At 37.6% G+C, this 16,285-nt stretch overlaps 1 long non-coding RNA gene across 1 annotated transcript; it reads right to left on the reverse strand.

Moving 5' to 3' along the window:
* Positions 1 to 10,965: 10,965 nt before the first annotated feature.
* LOC128634263 (uncharacterized) lies at positions 10,966 to 15,004 on the reverse strand. Its single transcript, XR_008397592.1, has 2 exons — positions 13,884 to 15,004; positions 10,966 to 11,363 (listed from the first exon to the last, which is right to left on the reverse strand). It is a non-coding gene; the product is annotated as an uncharacterized LOC128634263 (long non-coding RNA).
* Positions 15,005 to 16,285: the final 1,281 nt, after the last annotated feature.

Consider the following 16,285-nt stretch of genomic DNA (forward strand, 5'->3'; position numbering starts at 1 on the left):
TCTTGCTGCCCAAACATTTTTTGTTTCATCCCTAATGAATATAGTTAACTGATGTTTACTACATCCAATGCGTTTGAAAGTTTGTGAAACTTTTAGAATCATATATATATATATATATATATATATATATATATATATATATATATATATATATATATATATATATATATATATATATATATATATATATATATATATATATATATATATATATATATATATATATATATATATATATATATATATCACAAACTTTCAAGCACCATTTTACTTCTCTGCTGTCAACTAAGTTGAGCACACATTGATATATTTTATTTTACGTTAATTAACTGAAAATATTCTCTATTTATTATGACATAAAGCGATGGTGCTACATCAGTGCATCTTTCAAGCAGGAAAATCGAAAGATCTGAGATTACTAATGTGAGATAGGAGAAGGGGGCGGGGCTTCCAGGGTATCACTTGGCACTTCTGCCAATTTTATTGGGAGAAAAAAGTAGAATAATCTTTGTGCATATTTTTGAGTGATAACTCATACAGTGCCCTCCACTAATATTGGCACCCTTGGTAAATATGAGCAAAGGAGGCTGTGAAAAATTGACTTTATTGTTAATAATCTTTTGTTAAAAAAAATCGCAAAAATACTCTGCTCTCATGGATATTAAACAATTGCCAAAACAATTTGCCAAAAAACCAAAACACAGGTTTATCCAATATATATATATCCAATATATATATATATATATATATATACAGCATCTCACAAAAGTGAGTACACCCCTCACATTTGATTATATCTTATCATGTGACAACACTGAAGAAATGACACTTTGCTACAATGTAAAGTAGTGAGTGTACAGCTTGTGTAACAGTGTAAATTTGCTGTCCCCTCAAAATAACTCAACACACAAAAGTTAGTATACCCCTAAGTGAAAATGTATGGATATCAATTATTTGATATCCATATTATTTTTGTGATTTTTTTAAACAAAAAAGATATTTTCTTTGCTCATATTTACCAAGGGTGACAATGTTAGTGGAGGGCACTGTAGCACTGTACTCCAATGTTAAAATGACACGGTTGCTAAGCAAAATGCATAAAGTTTGGCAGATGTAGAAAAGAAAATAAGTATATACCACTATGAGTCAGGACCAACTGCTACTTTATGGAAGGATAAACTCTGTTCTTTCAAAAGATTGAAAGAAAACCAGTTCAACTGGTTTGAGATTTGGTGACTGTGAAGGCCATTTAAACATTTACAAGGTCACGGTCATTTACATTCATTTACATTCATTTCTTTATAATCAAACCATTCCACAGCATAACAGAGCCACCATTTTCCATCCATCTATCCATCCATCCATCCATCCAATGGAGCCTGGAGCCTATCCCAGGGAACTCGGGGCACAAGGCAGGGGACACCCTTAATGTGGTATCAATCCATCACAGGGCCCAATCGCACACACCACCCATTCACTCACTACATACTCTTTGGAAATATTTCGGGGAGGAAACTGGAGTACCCGGAGGAAACTCCCGAAGCACGGGGAGAACATGCAAACTCCACGCATACAGGGTGGAGCTACCGTTTTTTTTTTCCCCCTTGTAATTTGTCATCCATCTGTGTATTCATACAGTATATTTATGAGGATTTTATATGAGGATTTCTCAGACAGAAAAAATATATATTCTTGAATAATGACATTGAATTTTATATTAGTCTTTGATATGCAATAAAATAAAAACAGACATGTCTAGACCCTAGGGAACTTTTTTCCCAGCCTTTGAAATGCCACAAGATCAACACAAGCAATCAGGTTAAGAAGCTACATTTATTACTTCATGATTTCAGGCTTAAATGTGAAAACACTCCAGTCAGTGCAATACAGTAGCAGGAAAGAAAATATATGTATGATTGGATTGTACTGGATTCCAGACAACATATTGAAACACTGCTATATTGGACATATTCTGTGACAAAAAGACAGGGAATTTAAAACAATGATGAATTTTGTATTTTAATTCATTTTCCTCCAGTGCACGGTAGGTAGCACAGTTAACACTGGCAATATTGGCAACCACTTGGCTTGACATGATGCTCTCTATGGAAATGTAAAGTAGTAATGGCGGCTTGCTTTGGGTTGAAGGACAAGCTTTTCATTATTGCTCAGGTGAGGAGACAAAGCACAAGTGTGAGAAGGAGAAAATTCAGTCATCGAGGCCTACTGATGGATATACTATAAACACCAACACAGCAGATATAAGACATAAACCGTCTCATTTTTAAACATCAATGTTCCTGGCCATGAATGCTTCTCTGACAGAATATATCCCTGTGCTGCCAAGCGTATGTCTTGAAGTTGTCTGATTTCATTCTCATGGCAATGAAACACTGTTTAGTGTATGTGTATATAAGACATTTGAACACATACCTGACTTTGAGTTTAAATATTCTCTCCATAACCCTCAATACACAGACAAATGGCTCAAGATAGATTTACTACACCAACTAAAAGCCCAGCGATAACACCAAAGAGTGACACTAACCTTGACGCTAACACTCTGCTACTGAGAGTTTCAAAAGTTATTCAAAGCATTGTAGGATGTGCTGAGCTGCGGCAGCCATCCAATTAGATGTACGGGTCTCCTCCTGGTGTCCCGGACCCGATCCATTCCCCTTGAGATCTCTCCTTCCTTCCTCCTGATCCTTCACCTCCCACTGAAGTAAGTTTTGGCTCTGTCTCCTGAACTCCATTAAATCAGCCTCATTTTCCGCCTGTTCTTTACGACAGAGAGATGGAGATTGAGTCAAGTTGAGCCGATAAGGCTTGCGAGAAGAGAAAAAAAAAAAAACTTTTTTCTCCTTTCCATCTTTTTTCAAAGGGTCTTTGTGCAAAGCACGACTCTTTGAAATGCTGATTCAGTGGCCTCGGCAGACGTAACGTTCCCTTGTGGGCAATGGTAGCAGAAGTTCAAAATGAGAGAAATGTTTGACTAGGAAAAGGCCAACTTTCAAGTGTACATCGGCGGATTTCTGCAATGCAGGCAATCAGCCAGAGAGTACAAACCATCGGGAGAGACATTTCAATAAAGTCTGAAACATATGCATGTCATCCATTTTCTTTTATTTGAGGAAAAGTAACTCAGATAGAAAAAAAAAATGTTTAGAACCTCCTGCTGTGTTATCCAGTTATTCATCTTAAAGCTTATTAGATAACATTTCCTATATGATTCTTGTGTCCATAATGCATTATAAATGCTTTAATAACACATTATACAGCTTACATAATACCTTGTATACATAATACCGTTACATAACCCTCCATAACAGCTCATAAGCGGTTACATACTTACACTTAGGCATGTGTAAAGAAAATCCATTAAGCAAATAAATAAATAAATAGCTCTTATATATTTTAAATAAACATCTTAAAACGTACATATTCTTCTTTTCTACTGACAAACTAATACAAGTAAAATGAATATTTATGACAAAATGTTTTAAAATAATGAATTTGTCTTAAGATTTTGTATTGTACATGTTCACAAGAGTATTATACACACTAATGTTGTAATGCACTACAACACGATGGTATAGTATAACTATTTTAACAATTTTTAATGACAGTATTATTAACATTTATAAAACACAGTCACTGTATATGCAATACAGTACAATATGTACAGTCATTTAATCGAGCAGTAGAAGTGGATCGTCAGGGACGTATGCTGTACGAAGCATATTTAATAATTCAACCTTTTCTTGTAAGGTCTTCACTTTCTTTTGCCTCATGGGAGCAGCTTCAGAAGCACTACACTTTGGACCCACGATAACAGTCGATATTTTATTGCACTCTAAAGATGCCAAGAGCGGCGTCCCCTAAACCGAGTGTGTAGTCCGCAGCTCTTTAGCGCAATGAAACCTTTTAAAAAAAGTGACTTTTTATAATAAATGTGTGTATATGTCTGTGGTAGTAAATTATTCTAGGATTTATATGTGTACATACTTATACATACATATATATACATATACATATACATATATATATATATATATATATATATATATATATATATATATATATATATATATATATATATATATATACACACATATTGTTCTCTCTCTCTCTCTCTCTCCCTCTCTCTCTCTCTCTCTCTCTCTCTCTCTCTCTCTCTCTCTATATATATATATATATATATATATATATATATATATATATATATATATATATATATATATATATATATATGTGTGTGTGCTATGAAGTGTGGAATTGTCAATTAATTAAGCAATAAAACATAACAAGGAAAAATATTAAAATAATGGACGTGGTGATGTGATGCCACACCGAAGTTGATAACTTTCCAATAACAGCAAATGACAGCAAGTGTTTTATTCCTCTTACACCACAACTATTCCGTCGCCAACCTCTCTTACTCTAGAAGTTTTTTTGTTTTGTTTTTTTTTAAACAGAAAATGCAGCTTCTTGCATTACTGAAAAACTACAAAGCACAATGTCCTCTGCGTTGAAGACTTTCCTGAGGTGGAAAAAGTAACAGCTTTATCTCCGACTGTTTCAAAGTACTGACACTGGAGACTCCTTTTCTTACAGAAAACATCACCCTATCAACAATCATACATTTATATTGCTTGAAGCTGATATTACTGACACTAATTACTTTACAGGCAAGGACTGACAGAAATAGAACGCATTATACTTTATATGTATGTGTCATATTCCACAGTTTTATATTGAGTGGAGAGAACTGCAGACAGACCAACTGTGAATACCTATTTTTCTTTTTCTTTTATTTTTTTCCCACATTTTTACATTTTCACAGTTTTACATTGGCATTCACTTGGCAGACAAGTTTGAAAGGAGGTTGAGGGTTAAAGGCATTGTTTAAAGGCTTCAATGGCTCTCCAGAAGTGCTGGAAATAAATAATTTAAATAATTATCCCATCCCTACCTCACTAGCTTTTAAACATTTTAATGGGGTTTATTTGCATGCTGTTATAGATGCAGTGTTTAGAAAGCAATTACAAGATGACGGGTAAAAATCTAAATAATAACACAGGCATAACAGCATTTTAACATATAAACAATAAAAATTAATTTCCAGTATTTATTGTTTTGTGTGTGTCTATGTTTAAAAAAATATCTTGGTGTGTGCATTACAAGTTGCACGACTACAACTAGTTGTCTTTTCTATAGTTTTCCACTGATTCAGGACTACTTTTAGGCTGTTTTATTAGTGCTGTTAAATGCTTATAAACAAGAGAAATGGACGTGTTAAACCGCCCTTCAATTTACAGCCATACACAGGATATAAATTAAATTTACTGCTTTAATGCTTTTTTAGGCTACACTGATAATGATAAAAACAAATCGGCACAATAAATGTGCAAAATAATAAACCTGTGTCATATTACGCTATTTAAAGATGTACCAATTCTTAAAATGCACTCATGTGGATGAACTGATGGAGGTGGCTCAGCTGAGAGCCCACAGCAAGGAAGCTCATGTCCATCATCAGAGCCCTCCTTGACTGCTCAATGACTAGCTTTATCTGAATGGTGGATGCTATGCTCGGAAGGTTTTTTCCAGGTTGAAAACGAACACCATGAAACACCATGGTCAACTTGGTCAAAGTCTGAGTTGGCCTGAATCAACCTGAATCAGCCTTATTCAAATCTAAACTTGCTGAGTGGAACTATATAGTGACTTGCAATCCATGGCTCTGAATGCACTCATTTGCACAGCACTGGTCATGATTGAATTCACTATGCCCCAGTGCAAGGATCTGATTTTATTTAGCTTTAAAGGACAAAAAAAAAAAACTATAGGAGCTGGCAGGATTGGTCAGAATGGGATACATTACATGCTACATCTACATCCCTGAGTCAGATATTCATGACATATTATTACATATTGTGTAAAATGGTGGTTCGCACGTTTGTCTCACACCTCCAGCGTAAGGGGCTCGAATCCCGCCTCTGCCCTGTGTGCCGCACAGTTTGCACAGTTCTCCCCATGCTTCAGGAGTTTCCTCCAGGTACTCTGGTTTCCTCCCCGAGTCGAAAGACATGTGTTGTAGCTGAATTATACATAGTGTGTGAATGGGAGTGTGAGTGTGTGTTCAATTGTTCCCTGCGATGGGCTGGCCCCACGTCCTGGGTGTCCCCCACCTTGTGCCCCGAGTCCCCTGAGAAAGGCTCTAGGTGGTACAGAGGATGGATGGATGGATGGATATTATTACAAACTGCAGTGATAGTTGCAGTATGTCTTATATGTTAAGCTTATTTACTGTATATACAAGGCTAATTCTAGAGCACAAAATGTCAAAGAGGCACAGATGGTGTCTTTGCAATCCAAATGACTATTCTATGTTCTGTGTCCATTCCTGTTATATAAGCAGCATGTAAACAGCAACTGAGTGACATTTGTGTGCCTTATGATCTGCTTTGATTGACTATTCAGCTGCTATAAGTGTATTTAGTCACAGCATGCAAACACTTAATGAGACATAAACTGCATGACAGCTCCTTCATGCTCTCTCTCTCTCTCTCTCTCTCTTGGTCTAATTACTGCCTCAGAACACTTGGCTGACTTTGCCTTGTTGCAAAAGGACATTTAGCTGGCACGGAATGATCTTAGCTTAAAACTCCACAAATGGTTGGCTAGTAAACCCATGGCATTGTGCCATATGTCTCTGATATTTCAGTAGCCACATCGTATTAGAAATTAGATTTAAGGCAGCTATCTCATACCCAGACACAATGATCACATCCCGCATCCTGTTTTAGCCCCATAGTAGCCGCAGTCTTATCATACCAATGGGAGTTGAAGAAGCAAAAGTTGCCTGTGGGTTTGGAAAGGCCTGCCTGAACAACTCACATTGGATCATTTTTTCATCTTCGTGTTTACAGACAACACGCCAGAAACAGGCAGGCCAAACAGAAAGTGAGCCTCTAAGGGAATAGCTAGTGCAGCCTACAGTACACTGTGAAACACCCAAACTAAGCCTTTCATCTTCTTTCCAATACTATCCATCCCCAATTGATCCACCAAGCACAGATTTTATCTGATGAATTTCTTAAAATTAACACAAATACTATAAAATTGAGACGATATTAGTACCTATAAGGAGTACATCATACAATTCCACAATTATGAAAAGTACCCCAGTCACAGAAATGCCCAGTTCATTCATTCTTGGGGTTGTCAAGAGTTGTCAAGAACTGGACTATTTGACCTTCAAAACAAGTAGCATTTTTCCTTGTCCTTCCTGAGAGCAACCTTAAAATGTGCAGTGCTTCAAATATTAATTGTATGGGTGCCAATTTTGAAAAAGTGCAAACATTGTTTAACTAATATTGTGCTATAAGACTTTACATTGGCCACATATGATTAAGCTCATGTCAGCCTAAACTTAAGCTGGGTTTAAACTACACGTTTTTTGCCTGATTTTGAAGTTGAAGACACATGATGTGCACTGGAGGCTGATTTAGTGCCATTAGACCCAAAGACAGCCGACGACAATGTTCTGTTAGTGTCACAAATTTTTGGTTAAATCTCCGAGTGCGAGCACTGCTATGATGCTAAAAGCCACCAGTAGGAGGATGGCATTGGTTGACACAAAACTCACAATATAGCTACAAATATGGTAGTGGCAATGGTGAAACATAAACAAAATATGCTAATGAAGAGAAAACTATTCTTATTACCAGGATTGTGCTGATTGATGATGTAAGCAGAATATAGTGATTTTCTTTTAATAGCTTGTCTGTCCTTAGAGATCTTCATTGTATAATCTGACATGGAGAACACATTACCGAGCATCTTTTACAGAATTCATCCAGATTTTATTGGGATCATCTCATACAGTGTGGCAAGTAATATTTGTTAAAAAAAATAAATAAATAAATAAAAAATAGAGATTGCTTTAAAGATTAAAAAAATTTGATTAAAACATAGTTGCCTAAAACAAAGCACCATAAAAGGAGGGTTTTTTTTTCCTTTTCAAGTAAACATTTCAAATAGAATTTACCATTGCTATTATTATTTTTATTTATTTATTTATTTATTTATTTATTTATTTATTTATTTATTTATTATTTTGCAGGCATTCAGAATGCAAGCCATCTGTTGAATGGGTCTGGTGTCATGGATATCCTGGAGGCTACTCTGGACTACAACTCCCAGGAGCCACTGCACTACATCATGGTCACATGACTACCTGCACCTGAATTACATTCTAATGAGCACTATATATATATATATATATATATATATATATATATATATATATATATATAGCCACAGTTTGCACTGCACTTTTGTCTTGCTTTAGTTGTCTAATCATGCCATTGTTTCTGATCTGGTCTTCATGTTATGTTTGTACACTGCCCTAGTGTTTTGTCACATGTTCATTTCTTCTTTTGTGTTTGTTTTGATATTTATTAAACCTTTATCTGCACTTGCATCCATTTCCGCCTCTAAATTGTGACAGAACGCAAGAGCTCAACATGGATGCAGTCCAAGAGGCCCTTTATGAAAGAGAAAGCTGAGGTGGGACGTCGCTCAGCCATCCTGATTGGCTGAGGAAGCCTGACGTCGCTCCTTTTCTGTGCTTTGTACTGTATTTTGCTCACCTTTCCTGCTCCACAGAGGACATCACTCCCCCCTCTGGCCTCACAGAGAACTTCACTCCTCCTTCTGGCCTCGCAGAGAACTTTGCTCCCCCCTTGGACGGAGAGCGTCACCCCACCCTAGCTTCATGGGAACCATCGCTTCCCCCTCAGGCTCCGCCTTGAGATTCCTCCCACTACCTGTGCAGTAGCCATCGCTCTGCATTCAAACCAGGCTGGGGATATCATGTCATCTCTCTACAGTGCAGAAAAGACCGCCCCACACCTGAACCTGAGAGCATGCCCAGTTCCAGTCTGAGGTCAGATAGACTGCCTCCCAAACCCTATTCCTGTCTGGCATTGACATCATGACCAACAACATTATGCTTGCACCTGAGTCTGCTGACATGGCCAACCAAGTTCTGCTCATGCCTGAGTCTGCTGACACAGCTTATCAAGTTCAGCCATCCTCTTCCGCTGAGGACATCGCTCTTCCTTCTAGCCCTACTGAAGCTGATTACCCAGCTAACCACGCCTGGGTGCTCTCTAGTGAGCCTGCCCCAACCTCATGCCTGCCCCTCAGCTCCTTCAGGAGCCTGCTATCTGATGGACAATGCCGATGCCAAACCTGAGACATAAGGGGCTGTGAAGACATGGACCAGGACCGCCGGGGGAGGGCGTATATAAATATATATATATATATATATATATATATATATATATATATATATATATATATATATATATATATATATATATATATCCCCACAATTTGCACTGCATTTTTGTCTTGCTTTAATTTTCTAATTGTTCTAATTGTTTTGCCATGTGTTCAGAGCTTTTTTGTGTTTGTTTTGATATTTATTAAACCTTTTATCTGCACTTACATCCATTTCCACGTCTAAATCATCTGGATTATACCATTATAGACAGCTTTCATTATCTATATTTATTTTCACTGGTTAAGAATTTTTTCTTTATCCTATAATGAACCATTTATATCTTGATGGGCATGGTCTCTCCCAGGAAGACCCCACCCCCATCCACAGGGACCAAGGGCTCACTGAATGGTTTGATGAGGATGAAAATGATAAATAATATGCCGTAGACTTTGCACTCACCAGGTTTCAACCCAATTAAACACCTATAGGAGATTTTGGAGAAAAGTGTTAGACAGCATTCTCCACCTCTGTCATCAGAACACCAATTAAAGGAATAGCTTTTGGAAGAATATTGTTCATGCTTCCATAAACGAAGATGCAATGAAGCTCTTTTAGTGGCTCATGGTGGCCCAACACCTTTTATATGACACTAATTTGTTTTTTCTTTTACGTTAACATGGACCGAGGTCCATTAGGACCAAGCCTAATTACTAATTGGCAACAATAAGACTAATTATGCCCTTGTATTATCTAAAATGTCACAGACTCTGTGATTATAACATATAAAGATGTTAAGGTTTCTATGTCTGATGAGGGACAGCAATAGTTCTCAGGAAAATAATGAAATCAGAGGCTATGAGGCAACATGGCATTTTAGCATTTGCCATATCAGCTCTGAATATTAATATATCCTCAGGGAGACATGAGACGAAAATGAAGTACACATTTTACACATTTTTCCCACTTTCAATTCCCTAATGAAGGCTATAAATAGAAAAACCTTATGACTTATTTACGCATTCATGAGGTACAGCCCAAAATGATAAATATTAAGCATGCCTGGTCAAAGCTTTCACTTATAAATTATGTAAGAATCAAAATGCAAAACAGTATGTAGACAGTGTGTTTTGGCATTTTGACAGGAAACCCATTAGCGACACTCACATTCTGAATTTATTTGACTACAGGCTACCCGAGATTGCCTGTACAGTATCTTCAGGTGTAGAGCATGTCTCTACAGAATATATCCTGTAGGTTCAATAATCATTTGTCTGTTATTATGCCAGTGACCTACATCCTGACAAGAGCAATTTGCAGATAGATAAATAACATTTTCTGGGGAACAAAAATGTCAAATACTGGATAGCATAAGATCTAACATCATCTAGTTTGCTTATCTACCTGGGGTCTGTGAAGTGTAGTCAAGGGATAGCTAATGTATCCTTCATACATTGATTTTTGGCGCTAAATCTCTTTAGTTACTGAAGTATTACCACACCATAAAAAATAACTTGTTTTTTCTTCTTCTTCCTGTTGCTCAGAGCTTAGCATAGCTACACTATCAGAGCAAATTGGCCTGCTAGGTATCAACTAGATCATTAGGCAGCAAAAAAGTATAATAATAAAAAAGTAATCATAATAATAAAGATATACAGAACACAAAAATGTTTAGATATAAAACTTATATTTATTTTTTTTATCGGATACAAAGTACATTTATAAAAATGTATGTAAAGTAAAGGTTAAATATATTTTACACACAGGTTAAGTACCCTTAAAATAAATAAATGACTGAAATAAATACCATTTTAAAACAGCATTTAACTTGAGCAACCAAGTATACAGTAATACAATTTATCTCAAAACGTAATCAGTAATGTTACAATTTGTGCGTTCCTGTATGAATCAGTTTAACATTTCATGGTTGAAACGCCCTTCCATTATACATTATGGAAAAAAGTGTCACAACATTCGCTCAACCCTGTTACCTGAACACATTCACACCTGTGGGATATTTGGAATTTTCCTCAACAGGAAGTTGCTTCATCCATATTTCTTGATGATCCTGGGGAAGAATAAAAGTATGTACTCTCGTTATTTTTTTATTTTTTTTATTTTCAATGATATTGAGAGATTGGATCTCTTTGAACGTGTAACACTGTTACCCAAACTATAGATTAAAAGTAGATTATTACGTAAAAATTCAGTTTAAGAATTAATGTAAAAGTGTAGCAAAGAAACCTTGTAAAAAAAAATAATAATTGAACTGAAATGGGTTCAGATATTTTCTGATTGGTTAAATGCATGTTTTTTTAACTTCAATGTTGGGAAAATGAAGAGGAAATTCAGACAGAGGGTGCGTGCACTGTAGGAAAACTCAACGAACTCTAATAAACACTATAAAGCCCAGTGCCATCTGTGGATTGAATCGCACATTCCAAGTTTAATAAGTAATCCACAACATAAGGAATCCTTTTGGAAACTGGAGAAGAAGTTGGTTAGGCTATTTAAGACTTGTTTGCCTGTAAACTCTCAATTACAGTCTATGGACTGAGTCTGAAGTGCAATCAGATGTGCTCTGTTTGTAATGGCATAGTGGTGCGTGTAAGATGGGTCGAGGACTTTTAAGTTCGCTTGTGCGTTTGAAGTCATCGAAGTTTGATTGAGAACAGTAGGATTTGGAATAAATGAGGGCTTTGGAAACTTGCCAAACATCAAAGTTACAGCACTGTGTTAAGCTGCAAAAGATGCACAATAGCCGCAGTGCATGCTGAAAAATTGGCAAATCAAAGCCCTGTGTGCACATAGTGAACATATGGAGTCGAGTGGGGTTTGGCACAGAACAGGCAGGGTGACCCACTTTTTTTTTTTTTTTTTTTTTGCTCTGGACAGCATGAGCCATCATAGTCCTGTCAAAAACACAGTCCAAAATTCGAGGGCATGATGTAAGCACGGTACAATGTTTGAAGCAAATGGCCAAATTAAGGAGGGGTTAAAATTGAGCTGCTCTAAAGCAGATTACTTTCAGCAATCACAAATATACAGAAGATCATAAATAAGTGGAGTTACTCTTATCATCTTGAAACTGATTCTTTTTCTATAACAGCACACCTTGAAGTGCTCTTTATTGAGCACTATAACAACACACCTTCTATAACAACACACCTTTATTGCTCTTTTACCACAACGTTTTACCAACAGTTTGGTCATTAGTCTTACTTATTGTTATTGTCCAGGTTCAAACGTATTTCTGAAATGACTTCACCCCCAAACAAGTACTTTCATTTAGAATTTAGGACAAGCAGTGAGGAGACTGGCCTGTTTCAGAAAAACTAGTTCAGAAGATGCCAAGAGTTTGCAAAGATTGAAGATCGTTCGTCTTCAGTAGTCGCTTTATCCTGGTCAAGGATCTCTAGACCATACTGAGAACACAGGATGTGAGGTATGAGTACATCCTGGATGGGACGCCTATCCATTTCAGAGCCCCATGCATACACAGTTCCCCATGTTGGGGCAATTTAGAGTCACCAGTCCACCTACTGGAATGTTTTTGGAGGTGGGAGGAAACTGGTGAACCTGGAGGAAAACCACATTGACATTGGGACCATAGAGCTCTCTCCCTCAACACGCCACCCAATAATATTTTAAAATATAACTTATTTCTTAATCACTGCATGGTTTCATATGTGAACATGCCATTATTATTATTCTAAATCCCTTCTATGAGCAGGTAGACTATGTCCAAACTTTTCACTTACACTGTAAATCATACTAGTTCAGAAATTCAGATTTCAAATTATAATGTACAAGCTGTAGAGGAGCAAAGATTAAAAACATCTGCTCGGTATTTTCAGTAAAAGAAAGAGAGAATGGATTCTTTGTCAGCACAGTTTGATTGGGGACAGTTTCTCTGGATCATGTCTCCACTGGTTGGGTTTGCTGAGGAGTCTCTTTTCGCAATTCTACACCACTTCACCTTTAGTTAAGTAAGAACATCAGCATCATAGCTTGGAAGCACCTCCTTTTCCCTGGGAATACTGGATATTTGACTTTTGCCCTAATTGTTATAGAGTAAAATCTCCAAAAAAAAAAAAAAAAAAAAAAAAGGCTATATAAAAAGGCTAATCTTACTTACAGATTCAAAACAAAGAAAAACATTGGCAAAAAAAATGTACACTTATTTTTAACACCAAAAAAAAGAAAGAATTTGATTTAACGTGACGTGCGTACAATTGAAATATATAAACATTATATTCAAATCAGCTTCCGAGCTCCATATTCCAATAGATCGCTAAGCTAAAAGACCTAGCGACTCATAAGTTCATGATAAAGCCCTTCATATCTGGTAAGCAGTGAAAACAAAACAGTAAGTCAAATATACTGATGTTTTAGACGGCGTTCTTCATCCTTTCTCTGATTGTAAAGCGCTAGCGTAAGGATCACCGATCAGAAGAACCTGATTGACAGAAGACAAATCGCTACATTTTCTGTGATTGATGTCTTGACTTTGCAAGTGCTGAACATCTGAATAGAACATTTCTTGCTTTGAGTAATGCATAAATTAGGTCTTGTTTGGAATTCTTACCTAAACAGGGTGCAAGTAAGTCACGATTTTAAGAAGTGCACAGACTAGCTGGTAGCTCTAGCTGATGAAATCTGAATCTCACTACACTTACACAGTGATCACGTACTGACATTTTCAGTCTGTATATTTGCCCTGAGCAGCTGTCCTGATGTGCCTGCGTTACATCACCCAAGCCGTTCTGTGCCCTTTGTCGCGAGGACAGGAGCAGTTTCACTACTTCGCAACACCGGAGCTCTGAGCAACCAAGCAGTGACGGCAAACCAGGAGAGAAAGTGGCGTCGCATTGTGATCTCCTCCTCCTCCTCCTCCTCCTCCCCTCCCACGCTCTTCTCCCGATCTCTACTGCAGACGGATAACAGCGCAGCAACAGACGGGCAGCTGAGGACACGGAGGAGACTGGATTACAGGGAAGAACTTCAGAGATGAGGGCACGTTTTCTACCTAGGCACTTTGCAGGCTATTATGTCTGGTGTGTAAATCTAACTCTGTCTCGTGTTCTCGTTCTGGCTTCACCGTTCTCGTTCAGTCGCTGAGCCAAGACATGAAGGAGACTGATTTAGGTCAGCATGTCTGGCTGGCTGAGCGCTCTGCTCTGCACTCTCTCAGTGGCAGCTTCCTTCGGCTGACTTTTTGGGTTCATCTCGATGTAACACGCTGAGGTTCACATGAAGACAAAGCAAACTAGAACCAGAAGCAGGACCGGCCCATGCACACAGGCCCGGCTAAACCAGTCGCAAAAAAAAGGCGAGAAGTTCTTCTATGACTCCGGCATCCTCTCTTTGTCCAAATGAAGCTTTCGTTGCCTTACAGGTCTCCCAAAAAAATGTCCAAATTCTTTGTTCCTCCTCCAAGATGGAGTGTAATTCCTACGAGTTTACGAGTGTCGTTTTGCTCCACCGTCCCAGTTCTCAGCCTTTCCACAAGGAGAAAATTAGCCCATTTCGATGGAGAACGGAGAGGAGCAGAGCTTTGGGAGAAAAATGTGCGAGTCGCAGCAGTACGCTCCTCTGCCTGCTCTGTCTGCAGTCGTCTGCTTGTGCCGCACTGCGTCTGTGAGAAGGAAGGGGGAAAAAACTCAGCGTCTCGGCACACTCGTGAAAAACCAGCTCCGTGACACAGCAATCAGCTGACCCGCTTTGTCATCGTTATCGGTCCACGCAAACCAAAAGGGGGATGCTGGGAAGTTTTTGGGGTGTGGCGCCACCTGACTACGCCCTCTCGCTTTTTTCCCCCATAACAGTTAGAATGGTGATGTTTGAATGTCGCTGTTTATGTCTTTGTTTCCCCTCTTTTCTTCCCACTTTTTATGCTTATCACTCTCTTTCTCACTTTAAAGTTAAGCTTTTTCCACAGAATATACTACTGACCTGTATTCTGAGCCTCCTCTGTGTGAGAAAGGGGAAATGCATCCTCCAAACCTTATATCGGAGGGGTTTTTTTTCACATCTGGATGTGCACATCTGCATTCCGGACATTCAGGTCAATCATTCATCCACTTAGTGCAGCACTCTTTCTACAGCAAGGATGGATGAAATTGCATCTTAAGGCAGAAAAGCCTTGAAGGACAGACAAATAAAATCTTTAGAAAATGATTCCTCTGGTTTCCGTTCATAATTTCTACCATACTTATTTCATATCCTCTCTGTTTTGCTATCTTTTTCTCCTCTTCTGTTTGCCTTCTTTTTGTCTACCTACTTTTTTTCACTGCTCTCTCTCGAGACAAGGCAAAGCCTTAAAATCTTCCTGCTGCAGATTGACTGATGTGATACACAACCACATCTTCAGATGCTGAACAAAGCAAACACGATGCTCGGAACAAAAGAGAAAAGTGTTAAACATGCGGCACGAGTAATCACAATCCTCTAAGAGCTGTAATTTCAAAGCATCATTTCCTGTTGAGGCTATTTCCAGTGCCGCTGCCATTTCATTTTCCATTACATTGCTGATACTGTTGATTACTTTTCCTTCCTCGTTCTGTTCTTAAGCCAGGTTTACAGCAACACACCCTGACTCTTTAAGCATACTGGCAAGATTTACCTTTTCCCTCAGTTATGTTCTAAACCAGAACATATGGTTTAAAGTCTCCTGATTATGTGGTTTAAATATACTAGTATGATGCCAGATGACCAAACGCAACTTACTAGGAAACTATATAGGCTTAACTTAAAATCATCCAAATATACATCAAGGGACTAAATTCAAGTGATGTTTGTGTATACATTGAAAGGTTATCCATTATTCATGGACAAAATTTGGATTCGTAATTCTAGACAGACTTAAATATGTGATGTGGAAGTGAAAAATAATATAAAATAAAGTTTCCAGGGAAAGAAAAAAACAAAAAAAAATATATCCTATATATGCAATATATCCTAATGTACAGTATGTATACTGTATATATA

The sequence above is a fragment of the Ictalurus punctatus genome, chromosome 12, assembly GCF_001660625.3.
Source record: "Ictalurus punctatus breed USDA103 chromosome 12, Coco_2.0, whole genome shotgun sequence".
NCBI classification, from domain to species: Eukaryota; Metazoa; Chordata; class Actinopteri; order Siluriformes; family Ictaluridae; genus Ictalurus; species Ictalurus punctatus.